General features: G+C 45.8%; 1 protein-coding gene across 4 annotated transcripts in view; it reads left to right on the forward strand.

Annotated features, from left to right (window-relative positions):
• The window catches only part of ARHGAP26 (Rho GTPase activating protein 26), a 414,131-nt gene that overhangs the window by 65,838 nt on the left and 332,996 nt on the right, over positions 1 to 15,297 (forward strand). The window lies entirely within an intron of this gene.

The raw sequence follows: 15,297 nt of genomic DNA on the forward strand, positions 1-15,297 counted from the left end.
ATTCAAAACAAAAGCGTTCTGGAATGAGGGTTTCCTGAGAGTAAACGAGGTGGTAAGAAGAATTTGTTCATCAGGGAAATGTTCTCATTTTGTAGTCTCTGTTGGTGCCAAAGATATGGACGGTTGAAGGGAGAAGGTGGCAGCTGGTCTGAGAGCCAGACTGCTTCAAAGCCCAAAGAGCTCAGACTGGAGACCTTGGAAAAACTTTTGTGCTTTGTGGTTTTGTATCTTTTCTACTTGTTTTATGACATTACTTGGCTTGGAGATTTGGGGTTTTTTTACACTTCACCCTCCAGTTGCTCATGGAATGAGACCCCATCCCATAGGACATGGCCATGGAAGTGCAGGTGAGGGACTGTTACTACCGATGCTGTCCGCTGTGCCAGCTACTCTGCCTCCAAAGCAAACAACTCCAAACTTCGTGGTTTTCCAACCATGCTGATTTTCCTGACTGATCTGCAGTGTGGGCAGGACTCATCAGAGTAGCTTGTTTCTACTCCATGTGGCATTGAGGGAACTTGAGGGCTGGGGGCTGGGATCATCTGAATCCTTGCTCACTCACCTGTCTGGTATCTGGGCTCAGAGGACTAAAAGAGCTGTCTAAGTGGGAGGAGCTGGTCTTCTCTTTATATGGTCTCTCCATATGGTGTCTCCAGCATGGTGGCTTCACCTCCACAAGGTGGCTGTGGGCTCCAAAGTCCTTTGCCTGGGCAGGGGGTTGGGTGTGGGGTGGTGCATACCAGAGAGATGCCATAGTGCCTCTTATGACCCAGCTTCTGAAGTCATGCAGTGGCACTTCTGCCACTGTGGTTGAGCCTCTTGCAATATCCCATTGGGTTTAAGGAGAGGGGGACAGAGGCCCTACTGCTTGATGGAGAAGTGTCTGTGTCTCATTCATTGTAAGAATAACAGGTGAAATGGGCTGTACTAGTTTGACCATCTTTGGACAGTATAAGCTGCCACAAAAGTACTGACTCTACTCTTGCTAAAAAGGCTCTTTCAGGGCCTGAACAGTTTTTTGAGTCCCTTGTGATTTATGAATTTGCAGATGCTCAAAAGGTGAACCTTAAGCAGTTTTTGGGTGGAACCTGAACTGTGTTTACTCAGAGCCATGTGCGTGTATATATATATGATGGGGAGTGGCTGGCAAAGCGTTACCTCATCATGAAGGAATAATCCATAGATTATTTTTTCTTCTACAAGGGAACAGATTTCTTTGTCCAAAAGTCTAGGCAACTTCTCAAAGTGCTTAGTTACTGTAAGATCTTTTGACAGTTGTTTAATGGGGTCTTAACATGTTGGAGGAGCTTATGAACAAAACAGAAAAGGTTTTCCTCTTAAACGAAACTTAGATTCTTACAGAAAAGGGAGACTGTACACAAGTCAATGGATAAGAATTTCAAATAGTTATAAGATTCCTGTGTAGACAGATGGGAAAACCCCAGGATAAGTGGTAGTTGCATTGGTGTTACGTGGTCTTAGTTGTCCAACAGTCATCAGAAAAGACTTCTGAGGAGTTTCACTTAGCCTTCTTGTCCAAGTCTCCATGTATGTGCCCCATCTGTAAGTGCAGATGAAATTGTCAGGGAATGGCTGTGGTAATAAGCATAGGCTTGCTGACAAAATCCTAGAATAATAGTTGGATTAGCCACACCTTCACTATCTGCCTGTTTTATTTCTCCCCCTCCCCTCTGAAGAAAGGTTCAATAGAGGTAATTGAGGAACATAAAAGAAGTATTACTTCCACACAGTAAATACATGTAATTCATTTATTTTCCCTAGGACATTTATTTTCCCTAGTGTGAAAAGATAAGAGAGTTTATAAGTTTATGAAAACTGGATCAGTAACAGGTTATTTAGGGAAGTTAGTAATGTTAGACTATGTCTCTTCCCACTTAAGAATCTGTAAGGGCCTCTACATGATTTGCCTTTAAGCATCTTAACCCATCCATACAATAAATAGTAATTGTCAGCCTTCTCTGGTCAGCTTCTGGGCTGAGGATAAACTGTAATCAGGTCCCTGGGTTCGTGGAGGCAGACAAAAAAGGAATCAACGAGACAAAATAAGTCATAAAAATAACCAGGAAAGAAACAAATCCTAGGTGATAGGGAGGGACTGACTTTAGGTGAAGGTCTCTGAGGCGGTGATGGCAGGAGTCAGTTATTGTGGTGCTCAGCCAGTGGTCTACACCAGAAGAAGTATTGGCCCAAATGCAGGACATCAGTACCAGCACGCTTCAAGCATAATTGAGGAAAGCTTGGATGAGAGCTGGTGGAGGCTGTGCTTCCTGCAGTGTATCGAGTCATTGCATCCTTGAAGATGAATAAGAACCCTTTGCCCGGGCCAGAGTGTGCCAGGGTGACTAGTGACACTGAGTGAAGTTCCCTCTGCAGCCCTCCTTTTGATCTGAACCCAGGTCTGAAGGAACCTGTAGATTTGTTGGCTCTACCTGAAACTTATCCCATGAATGCTAGGGAGCAAGAGATGTCAAAAGCCTGACTTCATCTTGGCTTCATATTTTTGTTGGAGAGTAGTTGCTAAGTGACAGATCCTCCGGCTGGAGTGAAGGAGGTGGCCAATGGAAGAGGGTGGAGGCAAGTGGAGTAGTGTGGTGAGTCCTGATAAAGGAAGACTTCTAGGAACAAAAATCCAGAGAGAGAGAGAGACAGAGAGAGAGTGTGTTTCATTTCCACAGGGAGGTCCTGTTGCAAAATTTCCCACATTCATTGTGTCTACCTCTCCCCACCCCCCTTGTGATCTCTGCTCTTGGTTTTGGGGTTCATAGACTTGCTGGCTTGGTCAGAGCCCCTGAAGCCTCAAGTCTGGTGGTAATTACCGGAGTGAGGTGGCCTGGTGTGTGAGAGTGCATTTCCCCTTGTAGAACATTGTACAACTCTTCAGGGGGGAAAGGGCCTTTAAATGGGAACATTTGGTTCAGATTATTTTGATTTGTGTTAACGGGTTGGTTCCAAAGCCATGACTTGCTTTGGGAAATCTAATGGAGAACACTTGCAGGGTGTTAGGAGTTTGCTTTTTTTCCAAGTGATGTTTTTCCTGCATTCTTCTGTGGTCACCTTTTCTTGTTCTACAGATAATCCACTAACATTTCCAGAACTTCATTGTCTTGTGAGAAGACCTCTTCTCTTGAAATTGTTTTTGTACACAGGAGTGTGGAATGTTCTGGGCATGGTGAGTGTGTGAGACAGAAGGTTTGTGGTCATATTCCCCTTCCCCTTACTGTTAATTTCTCACCTGGCATGTAGGATATTAACTTGTGTCATTTATGCCTTTGTCTGGTATATTTCTGATTATAGGTGACCCTCCCATTAGTGGAGTTTATCTTGAGCTCAGTACTCTGCAAAATCTAAAAGAAGTCTTTTGGATTAGGATAGAATGGAATAAGTTCATATGTTTCTGGAAGGACTAGGAGAAAAAGGTGTCCAGAGGCCCTGTGAATGGAACCCTGTATTTTATCTGTACACACATGGTAGTTCAGAGAATGGCATTTAGAAATTGTTGTCACCTACCAGCCTTGTTACCTTGGATGGGCTACTTAACCTTTCTGAGGTCAATTTCCCATCTGTAAAATGGGATGACAGTTTCAAAATTTCATTTTGAGGGTCAGATGAAATAATATATGGAAAGGGCTAATAAGTACATAGTAAAATTATTTAATACATAAAACAACTGTTAACAATAACAGGTGCCATTTACGTGTGGAGACTTGATAGATCGTGTATTCTGGCTGTGAAGAGTGGGACAAAATGACCTTCCTTGAAGAATCCCATCAGTTAGATGAATTTTTTGTAGGGATAAAGAGGCTTTGAGATTAAGGTCACCCAAACCTTTGTCCTCCACACCCTGGTCTGCCAAAACCCTGGAGTTGGCATCTTTTGTCTTATGAGGCTCAGACGTGGACCTGCTTAACTTTGATAACTTCTGAAACTTCTTTTTGTTTTGTTTCTCTGCATCTGGAGGAGCTTGCCATGAATATTCCTTACCTCCTGTAATCACCCTGGAGGTTTCCAAGACCTCTCGGCACCTTGGATGACGTCGGATAGTTGGCTCTGGGACCTGGGCTTGCTCCCAAGTCTTGCTGGCTGCTGCTGCTGGCTTCCTGAGCTTGCAGCTGGGGTGGGGGGTGGGGGGAACAGTGATCACTCCTGGGAGCCAGATTGAGGCCTGTCTCTCACCAGCATCTGAGCGGAGTTCAGGATGCAGGGAGACGGGCTCATGGAAGCAGACAGTGTGGGGTTCATCAGCATCAAGAGTGCACCTTAGATTGCCAAACATGCTATCTCATCAGATTGTAATATTGACAGTTGTGCCTACCATTCATTGAATGCTTACAATGTGCTGGACATGCATCGATTAGTAATGTATAATCTCCATTTTTCCAGCCAGGAAATTAAGGCCTTTGGTACAGAAATCACACACTCCAGCTTTTTATATACTGTTATGACTTCTGATTTTTTTTTTTCTAATACCTAGAAAAGTTCTTAATCTCAATGTGTAAAGATATGGGCCACTATGGGTACAGTGGAAAGACTGTTGAACTCCAAGATGACAAGTAGTTTCTCCTCCCACTCTACTTCCCTGTTGCCTGTCCTTCTAGTTTATAAGACCTAAAGGTTGGCCTGGAGAAGGTGACACTGATGTGGTGATTAGGATCCTGAGTTCTGGCCTCAGACGTTCTAGGGGTTGAGTCCTGGCTCTGCCGTTTGCTAGTTAAGGGGCCTTGGTAAGTGGCAGCCTCCTCTGAGCCTGTTTCCTAGTCTGGGGATGCTGTCTCCTTCCACTATTTTAGGGGCTAAGCTAGCTAACACATGGGAAAGCACCTGGTGTCAGTATCTGTGAGCTAAAAATGAGAGATTGTTTTATGTTACTTGTTTTCAGAGATTCTTGTTTTCCCTTAAAACAAGGGTTGTTTTAAAGCTTTTTTTTTTTAGGTAAGTGTCACAGACTTTGTTGAGAATTCTGATGATTGTTCTGGACTGTCTCCCAAGAAAATTCATGTTCATCCAAATCATACTCACTTTTTCAGGGTTCAGGACCTTGCAAAGCTCCTTGTCTGTGAACTCCAGAAGGAGACCCTTTAGATGATTGTAGCCTCCTTTCCTCAGAGACCTCTCTGAATTGTCCCTCTGACCCCTGCTGAGCTTTGGCTGAGGCTGGGGTGTGTAGAAAAGCCCTTCCGTGAGGCCTACAGGGACATTGCTTCCTGCTCCTCTGCTCCATTCACTAACAAGCAGCCTCCTGATGTTTTGGCCCTCGTGTTGCTGCCCAGAACAAGCACTAGCAGTGTCGTTCAGGAGCTGCAGCTCTTGAGGAAGCTGCCAGGGGAGCAGGGAAAATCCGGCTGTGTCTTCCTTGGCTGGGTTGTTTCAGAGATGAGAGAAGGAGGAAAGGGGAGGGAGCAGCAGACTCGGGGATCGGAGGAATAACAGAGCTACTGTGCACTGGTGGCCTGCTCTGTGCCAGCAGCTGTTTTAGGTGCTTGGCAGTCATCATTTCTAGTCCTTAAAGAACCCAACCAGGTAGATACTGTTAGCCGTCCCACTTTGCAGATGAGGCAATGGAGGCTGAGAGAAGTTAAATGAGAATAGCAAGCAGACAACGTGGGAGTCAGGTCCAGTCTCTGTCAATCACAGAGCTTCTCTGTGCCAAGTTGTTTCAGAGACAGGAGTCGGCTTCTGGGCTGAAGGCTAACTTCTCACCCTTTGCTGTTGATCAAGGAAATGCTTTTCCTCCATCTGTGGTGGCTGGCTTTGTTTTGTGTTCTAGATGGCCTTTTCATTGCCTAACTGCAGACGTGTATTTTTAGAAAAGGAAGAGACTTCTGTGTGTACTGTTTATGTCCAGAGACATTTCAGTTTCTGAGTACTAAAACTAGCCAAGGCAACCTAGTGTCAGCCCTGGCGGATGTCCCACTTGCTGGCGGCCCGGTCTTCTGTCTGGCTGATATTTGCCATGTCGGCTTCAGGGACAAGACTGACCCTCAGGTCTCTTTTCTTGATAGGCTGGACTAAGCGCTGAGTCTGCATAGGGATCTGTTGCTCCCCCACCCCAACTCCCCAGTCTGGGCTTGCCACAGCACAGCTCTTGACCTGTTGGGAGCTGATTAGGCGTCCTTTTCTTCCGTTTCCTTGTTGGTATTTTCCCCATTTTTGTTTCCCTACCCCCACCCTACCCACAAAGCCTTTTCCTCACCTCTAAGACCAACTGCATTCTGAATTCTTACTGTCAAAGAGGTAGTCTGTGTTCCAAGTGCAGTTGGCCACCTAAGCCCTGGCTGCTTGGAGTTCATGGGGCCAAGCAACCGTACATGAAAAGGACAGACTGTGCACTGCAGCGTTTAAGTCCTTCTGGATCCCCATTACCTGCCCACCTTTATAGCTGCCACCAATCAGGTGCTCCTTACATGCTAAACACTGGCTCCGTGGATTATCTGTTTGCTCTTCCTACTACCCCTGTGGAGGTGGCTCTGCTATTAACGGATTTCCCAGATGGGAATACTGAGGCTGGGATGGGCCAGTGACCTGCCCGGAGTCACGTGGCTGAGGTAGTGCCCCCGCTTGGGCAGGAGCTGCAGTGCGTGTCTGAAGGCAGGACAGGTCAGCACAGAGTAGGGTGTGGCAGGCCGTGTTCATGCCCGTCTTCTTGCTTCCTTCCAGGAGGCTGTCCTTCGGTGTGGCACAGGCAAGCCAGAATTTCAGGTCCTTTTGAGGATTAGTCTCTTTGACCGTCTTTACTCTCGCAAAGAGGATTTGGATGGGATTGCCCTCTGGGGGGATTTTGTCCTAGTGAGGGCTGCAGAACTGGGCCTGATGCTCTGCGATGTGCTGTGTCTTCCCTGCTCGCTTGCAGCTGTGACTCTGACCTCCCCCACGTCTTCCCCTTGGTACCCTGAGTGAAGACTGCACATGGTCCCAAAGACTTTAGGCAGAAGAGGCTACATTTTATGCTGTCCTGTGAGATCCTGTGTATAGGATGTGAAGTAACCACTTATAAGACACTTTGTTCTCTTCTTTTGGTAGTTCAGCAGATGTCCTTCATTCTTCTCATTTCATTCCCTCCTTCATTATCTGTTGATTAGTATGATTAAAGCATACACATATGTCAGTAGCTTTCCCTTAAAGGAGGTTACCATGGGGACAGAAAGACCCAGAACCAGCCCACATGCTAAGGATTTCTCACTTATTATCTCAGAACAATTCTGTGAGGTAGGTAGGAAGCTGAAGGAAGCAGGGCAGTAGGGAATAGTGATTGAGAGAGGGCCCAGATGTAGGACTTCCAGAATGAGAATCTCTGCCTTTTGGCTTGGTGTCTCTGGACCTGCGGCAAATTATTCAGCCTCTCTGACCTTTGTTTTTCTCATCTGTGAAGTGGGGTTCACAGTTCCTATTTACCTCCTAGGATTTTGAGAAGCAAATGAGGTAATGTTCATAAGCATTCCTCTGCTGGATAGTAACACCTCAGTAAAAGGTGGCTATTTTTCCTCTTATTATTAGCTATTCTTCTCTCCTTGTTTTAAAGGTAATGAAACCCAGCCTTGGAGAGGCTATCCTTGCCCAGGTCACAGTGGTTTCAGCAAAGGACAGCAACATTTTAACTGACATTAAATGGCACAGAGTGTCATGAAGAGGTCCAAAGGAGGGAAGTGGCACCTGCTTTGTATGGGTCGAAGGAGATGCTACAGGCAGGCTGGTATGAGATAGAGGAGGACTTCACGGAGGAGATGGCATTTGAAAATTTGGCCCATCTGGACCGGCAGAGATGGGGAAGCTGAACATTATCCGTGGAGAGAACAGCAAGAGCAAATGCTCAGTGCTGGGAATTCAGTGGTGTGTGAGCTCAGGAACCCTCTGATTCACAGCAGAAGAAGCAGGGCTGTGTAAGCCCCATGAAGGTGGGGCCTGGGCTGGGTTTGTTCTAATGTATGGTAGGGCCTGCGCCTGGGAGGGGCTCCATATAAAGTTGTTCATTCCAGCTGAACGGCAGTGTCTGGAGGTGGGGAAGCTTTCACTGGTGACAGGGAGCGATCTGGGAGGAAGGAATTTTGAACTCCAGTTGGAGAAGGGATTTCTGCTAACAGTGAGACCTGGGATTGTTTAGTTCTGCTGTGAAACATTGACCTTCTCAGCCACCTTACTTGAACTGTAAGTCACTGTAGACACTAGTTTTGGTTTACCTGGGCTGTGAATCAGCTGCTCCCTCAGCTGTTGGTCAGCATTCTCTTGGTAATGGGAGATTATAGGACTAGGTGGCCATCTCTGTCCTTGGGGTTCTTTACATTTGAGACCATAGAACCTTGGACAAAGTAAAAGCTTATTGGAAGTAAATATCATGTGTGGCTTTGTGGTTTTCTCAATTATGTTTCCCCTCTTTACTCTCTTTCTATTTTTCTATATTGTCTGTGATCACACTGTCACTCTGGGTGGTTCTCAGGCCTTGGTTCATCAGTAAAGGACAGGTACTTCTCACTTGATATATTGTTAGAGGAAAGTGTGCAAGTCTGTCTTGTATAGATGGTGTAGATGCTGCCCAGGTGAGCGCCGTGTGAAAGCCTGACTGCCCTGGATTCTTCAGGGCAAAGAATTACTTTAGTTTTGAACATCTGAGCCCTAACATAAGATTCTCTTTCTGATTTTCTGCACTGGGTTTCTCTAGAGCAGGCTACAGGGTTGGAAGCTATTTAGAACAGGAGCCTGCTCCCTCGCTATAGTCCAGGCATGGCTTGTAGGAATTAACTGACAGGCTTCTGATGCATGGATCATGCAGTCTTTCCTTCCCTCCTGTTTGGTTTCTCGGCTTTACTAAGTAGTGGCTGTGGGAGGATGAATGTTGGTGTTAAAGATCCCAGGAGCAACTAGTCATCTTTGCCCCAAATTCTTTTTAAAGTGGAGGTGGTGATTCAGTTGATCTTGACTGACGGTCTCTGCTGTGCTGTTTATCAGTTCCATGACAATTCCATCCCAAGCTCGAACTTGATCTAAAATAAAGGGGGGGTTATTACCATCTTTTCTGAGCCACAAATAACAGCTTAAAAGGGGGCAAAGGGTTGGGAATGAAAGCCTACAGTTTTCGGAAAAAGGTCTTGGTAGATTGAAACCATTGAGAAGACCGAATACTTTTGACCTTAGCTAAGGCAATTGAAGTAGGTTTTCATGGTGAAGTGGGTTGGACTTTGTCCTCTCTCTAGTATTTCTCACTCTTGGATGAGACAGGTTCTCATATCAAAAAAATACCCAACATAAACAGTCAAAAACAATAACCCAGACCCAAAAGACTTTAGAACAAATAAGGCAGCAGCAGCCATGCCTTTTGTCCCTCCCCTCCCAGAGCGCTTACATGTGTACTGACTGGTCTTCCACAGAGAGGAAAGGTGCTTGGGAAGGTGTATGTCCATTGTCACATATTACCCATCCTGTGGTTTTTTAGTATCTTGTGCTGTATGGGTGGAGAGAAAAAGGAACTGTCCCCGACATAAGTTACGCAGTAGAAGAAGCAGTTCCCCTCCTCCCCAAGGCTAACCCACTGGCCCTTTTTATGCTTGTCCTCTTAGTTGTAGCCCTCCTGCCTCTGAGCCCTTGTTCCACTAATTTAATGCCCCAGAGCCTCATTCCCTGGTGAGGGCACCATTAGACCACTCTGTCAGTGGTATATTTTCCTTTTTGTCTGCAAACGTGCTGAAGTCTTTATTACTTTTAAAACAAGGAGGCGGGGGTGGGGGGAAGGCAATCCCAACAAAACTTCCCTTTGTACTTTTCCCGTTTACGTGCCATCCTGTGATTGCTGCCTCTTTCATAGCTAGATTACTTAAAAGAATATTCTGTATTTGCTGTCTTTTTCGCTTTATCCCCAAAAGCCCGGAAATCTGGCTTTTGCCCCTAGTTCTCTCTTGAACCTACTGTCTCATAGTCCCCGGAACAATCTAATTAATTAAACCAGATTGTTCTTAGCATTCCTCTCCTTTCTTGGGACTCTTTTTCTACCTTCATTGACTGGATGTTCTCTAGGCTTCCTTTACTTCTTCTGAGAATCCATTCCTAGCTCCTCTGTGTCCTGTGGGTCTTGCCAAGGTTTCTGGCCCCCTTAGCCTTCCAGATGAAATGATGTGTTTGTCTGTGTTACTGATCTCTCCAGTCCTGCCCCCTGACATCACCATATGTACCTGATTCCCAGACTTCTCTGTGGCAGCCCCAGTTCCTTTCCTGTTCTTCATCAGACTGAGGTCCAGAGAGGGGAGGAGATTTGCCTGCCTGAGTCATGGTAGATTGTTCCTTGGGTCTGTATATTTCTAGGGCTTGTTGTACATAGGCATACAACCCCTCCTCAACTTTGGAAAGATGGTTCACTTTGGCCAAGAAGATAGAAGTTAAACTGTATTCTAGCAGAAATTTGGATTTGCCGGCTGTCCTCTCTCCAGAGCTTGATAAAGCAATGAAAAGTGCTCCAGAGGATTATATTTGTTTTCTCTGAAGAGGCATGCAATGCTGTGCAGAGAAATGATAATGAGGAAAGGGCCTTATGTGGGAGGTAAGCAGTAAGGCGAAGCATTAGGGGATGGTTTACCAGGTAGGGGTTCTGAGCAGCCAGTTTGGAAGAGGCAGTTCTCAAATGGGAATTATTTCGCCTTTGAGGAGTTGTGGAGTGTTCACAGGTGTTAGTGGGTGTTGTCGAGCGGAGCTCTTTGTCCTCTGGGGACACGGGACCAGCCCTCTGCAGAGGCATTGGCAGACTCCTCTTTACAAATGTGTCTGGTGGCCAAGGTGAAAGGCTTTCTTGGGAAACAAAGCCAGCGTGGCAAGATCTAGATTCTTTTTTTTTTTTTTTTTAAGAGTTTATTTATTTATTTGACAGAGATAGAGACAGCCAGCGAGAGAGGGAACACAAGCAGGAGGAGTGGGAGAGGAAGAAGCAGGCCCATAGTGGAGGAGCCTGATGTGGGGCTCGATCCCAGAACACCGGGATCACGCCCTGAGCCGAAGGCAGACGCTTTAACCGCTGTGCCACCCAGGCGCCCCAAGATCTAGATTCTTAAAACCATCCTTGTATCTCATGAAATTAAGAGTTGGGTTTCTTTATGGAGGCTGTCTAGGAGCAGATATATTTTATTTTATTTTTCCCTAGATGGTACTAATGATGGGGGTCGTGCTATTAATATGCCTATCCCTTGGAACCACAGGGCTTTTTCCTCACTTCTCACATGAATTCTTGAAGGATGATGCATTTTGGCTCCTTACACTGTCAATTGTCAGTAGTTGGATTGATTTTTTACATGATCTGGTTGAGTGTCCGGATGGGGAATGGTACAAAGGTTCTTTGATTCAGAGGAGGACTCAAGGTTCCCCTGGACTCTGTCATTATCATAGTAGTGATCTTGCCCTGGAAGTGTGTGTGTCTTCCTTGTGTCTTAAAAGACCAAGAGAACAGAAAAGTTTACCAGGCAGAAGCCCTGGGTACGCCCTGCTTGCAGGCATGGAATCAAGCTGTTGTCTTTCCTCATCCCATTGAAATTTCATGACACTGAGCCCTTCCCTTCCCACCGAGAGATGTCAGAGGCAGTCTCGCTTTTGCAGAGGCTTGCTGCTCTGAAACCTTTGACCTCCGTCGCTTCTCATACTTGCCTTAGTCAAGCTGCAGAGGGTCAGAGATTGTGCTCAGCAGAGTTCGGACTGGAAGAATCATTCTGACTGTACAGTAGCTTTTTAGGGCAATTAATGGACAAATTATCCTTATGGTGGTATAGCTTAGATTTTAAAATTGTGGGAGTCTAGAGTCAGGTTCTTAGGTTTATAGCTTGGTACCGTCACTTAATGACAATTCTCCTATTTGTAAAAGGGTTTTAAACAGTAGTGTTTAAAATTTACTGTTTAAGATTTAAAAAGTAGTACCTACGTCAAAGGGATTTTGGGAGAATGAAATGATATCTTTAAAGCACTTAGGGGCTGGACAGATAGTGAGCTTTCAATAAACCTGTTTATCACGATGTTGAAAATCCTTCGGACTTAGCCTTAACTCCCTGTTTGGGAATGTTGCCAGTCATTCTGAGTGTGTAGACAGCACCTATCTTTTCTTTTCTTTTCTTTTTTTTCTTTTTCTTTTTCTTTTTCTTTTCTTTTTTTTTTTTAAGATTTTATTATTTATTTATTTGACAGAGAGAGAGAGCCAGCGAGAGAGGGAACACAAGCAGGGGGAGTGGGAGCGGGAGAAGCAGGCTCCTAGCGCAGAAGCCTGATGTGGGGCTCGATCCCAGAACGCCGGGATCACACCCTTGAGCCGAAGGCAGACGCTTAACGACTGCGCCACCCAGGCGCCCCAGCACCTATCTTTCCTACTTGAGTGTGCATTTGTAGGAAGCTACAAGTTCCAGGAGACCTTGGTTATGGATGTTTTGTTTGTAATATAATGGAGAACGCAAGTGGTTAGGAACTGGCCCATAGTATGTGTTTAATAAATCCTTTTGGGATGAGTGAGTGAAGCTGTGAGCAGTATGGCTGGGCAGCATGTTGGGTGTAGGAGGTCATTTTTGTTAGTTTGTAGCTATAGGATCCTTCATCATCTTGGAAATCATGAGAGTAGGTAGCACCTTTGGGGGAAATCCTCTTTTTTTTTTTTTTTAAACTTCTTAATTAGTACCCAGAAACTGCCATGTGTCAAATTGTACAATTTGATAAATTCTGATATCTGTATATACCTCTAAAGCCATCTCCACAGCACTGGGGGATTCCTTAATGCCTCTGTGTTTTCTTTCTCTATAGCTGATAAGCCACTTTACCCTTTGGCCTGGCCTGGCATGTGGCTGGCCCGCTGCTTCACGAGGACTGTAGCAGGGCTGGGGGGTGGGGTGGTGGTGTTCAGCATTCCTTTCTAGCCATCATGTGCATTTTTACGTTCTTGCCATGGAATTTTAGATGATGATTGTGTGTGTGTGTGTGTGTGTGTGTGTGTGTGTGTGTGTGTCTTTGAGTGTCTGCCCCAGGTTGCATGTTGGGAAGGAGAACTAGGTCAGTTTAGTTCAGTGATGTATTCTCATTGCTTCCCATAGTCCCTGCCACCTAGGGGGCCCTCAGTGGGGAGGTGAAGAGGTTCATTCATTCACCCCATTGCTAGAATAGATACATGGCGCTGTTGGGCCTGAATTGGGAACACGGAGGACTGAGTTTCCAGAGACTCAAAGTTGTTCTTACCTTCATCAGAGGAGATCAAAGGGAAGAAGGCCTCTTGGAGTCTGAATTGCTTCATTACTGATGTGACTCTAAGGAAACCCTAGAAATACAGGGAATCCACCATGACACAAGCCAGACCCAAAAATGAGGTACATGGGGACATTTGCTGTCATTCCGAGACCCAGCTGTTCTATGCAAGGTTAAACATTTATGTTGCAGCTCTGTTAGTTTGCTTTTTACTGCAAACTGTTTCGATACTCCAGGCTTCCATAGAAGGGCGCTTTAACGGTATGCTGTTACAAGGACCCCCAGATATCTTTTTTACTCTCTCTAGCTTGTGATATAACCTGCCCTTTCTGCCTCTTCCCTCCCTACCTTCCCCCCTGTGTCATAAATGACAGTGAAATTTTCAGAGTCAGCTCTGAGGACCTCAGAGGAAAGTCTTTCTTAGGCGCTAAAAGAAGCAGCACAAAAATAATAATTAAAAATGACACAACCAGGTAGTGGTCTTTGGTGTGCATTTGGCAAGAGTCAACATTTTAGAGCAGTAAATACTTTCCCTGGTAGAGAAGAACCAGCAGAACAGGCTTTTAAAACCCCCACTACAGGAAGTAAAAGGAAGGTGGGAAACAAGAGAGAACATATTTTAGTAGGTTGATTTTCTCCTAAATGTTAACAGGAGAGGTGGATGCAAGATTCATTTACAGTTACTGTTTCTTTCAGATGCTAGGTGGCAGCTGGTTGGTTTGTGATGAAATGCGGTTGTTCCAGAGGTACCACTTCAAAGGACTGTGGCAGCTTTTCTTTTAAGTTGTATTTTGTGCGTGTCTCATCCCAGGTGCTTTGCTCCCTAGATATTCATCCATCCCTCCATCTGTCCATCACTATTGGCTACCTGTTACATACCAGGCACTGTTTCCATACATATTTCTGTCCACTCATCCATCCATGTATCCACCTATCCTGTTATTGACAGATTGTTATGTACCGCACACCTTGCCTTCCTACCTGCCTACCTAGCCACCCACCCTCCCTCCCTTCTTCCATCCACCCACCCACCCACCCACCCATCTTCAAGCTATTCATTCTCCAGCCACTCAGCATTATTGATTGCCTGTTACGTGGCAGCCACTGTTCTAGGTCGTAGGAACCCAGAGTAGGAAATAACATAATAGAGGAGACAGCCTTAGGAATAAGGTTGTTCTATTGTTTTTCAGCTCTAATGTGAGGTTGTTAATGACTGACACCCCCTCACCACCATTTGTAATGCAGTGAAGACAGAGGCTTTGTCTGATTTTTGCTTACCTTTTTCTCTCCAGTAACAAGTATATCAGGCACTTGTAGGTAGTCCATGCATCGTTTTTTTTTTTTCATGAATAACAGAATAGATGAGTGATATGTATAGTGTGGGACATGCTTTAACATGAGTATAGTCAAAGCTGTGAGGAGTCACACAGAAGACAGTTACTAACGCTGTCTGGTCCAAGCAAGGAAGAACGAGGGATGTCCGTGAATGCCGTTAACTGTACACGCATGTGCTCAGTGGCATTATTTCAACTTCTCCTCGTACTGAGCTATGGTGGTCATTGGGCTGTGTTGGAGTACAGGACTGACCTGGTCTCTGCCCACACTAAGCATGTGTGGAGAGTGCTTAGAGGGAGAGATCCAGGTGTGTCCGCCCATGGTGGGGGCCAGCCTGGGGCGGGGTGGGGGACCTTGTGTGGGAAGCTGCATTGGGAAGGGTTCCCTCGAGGGATCTAAGTGCTGGCAGGGTCAGGCAGGTTGGAAGAAGGTCTCTGAGGGAGCTGATCTGGGAAAGAAGCTGGGGTGGCCTGAATGTGGAGAGCAGCTCTCAAAGACGCTAGGACCAGGCCATCTCCAGTATCTGAACAGCAAATATTCCTTTTTGTGTGGTTGCAGAACCCCTTAAATTTTAGTGACAGTATGACTTAAAGACTCCGGCTTCCTAAGAGGGCTTCCTGTGGCTGCCATAACAAATGACCACAAACTTGGTGGCTTAAAACAACGCCTCTGCAGGTGCTAGGGAAGGAGCTTTCTTGGCCTCTTAGCTTTGCTGGCTCCTGGCAGTCCTTGGTGTTCCTCAGCCTGTTGCTGTATCACTCC

This window comes from Ursus arctos, unplaced genomic scaffold (genome assembly GCF_023065955.2).
Source record: "Ursus arctos isolate Adak ecotype North America unplaced genomic scaffold, UrsArc2.0 scaffold_5, whole genome shotgun sequence".
Taxonomy (NCBI): domain Eukaryota; kingdom Metazoa; phylum Chordata; class Mammalia; order Carnivora; family Ursidae; genus Ursus; species Ursus arctos.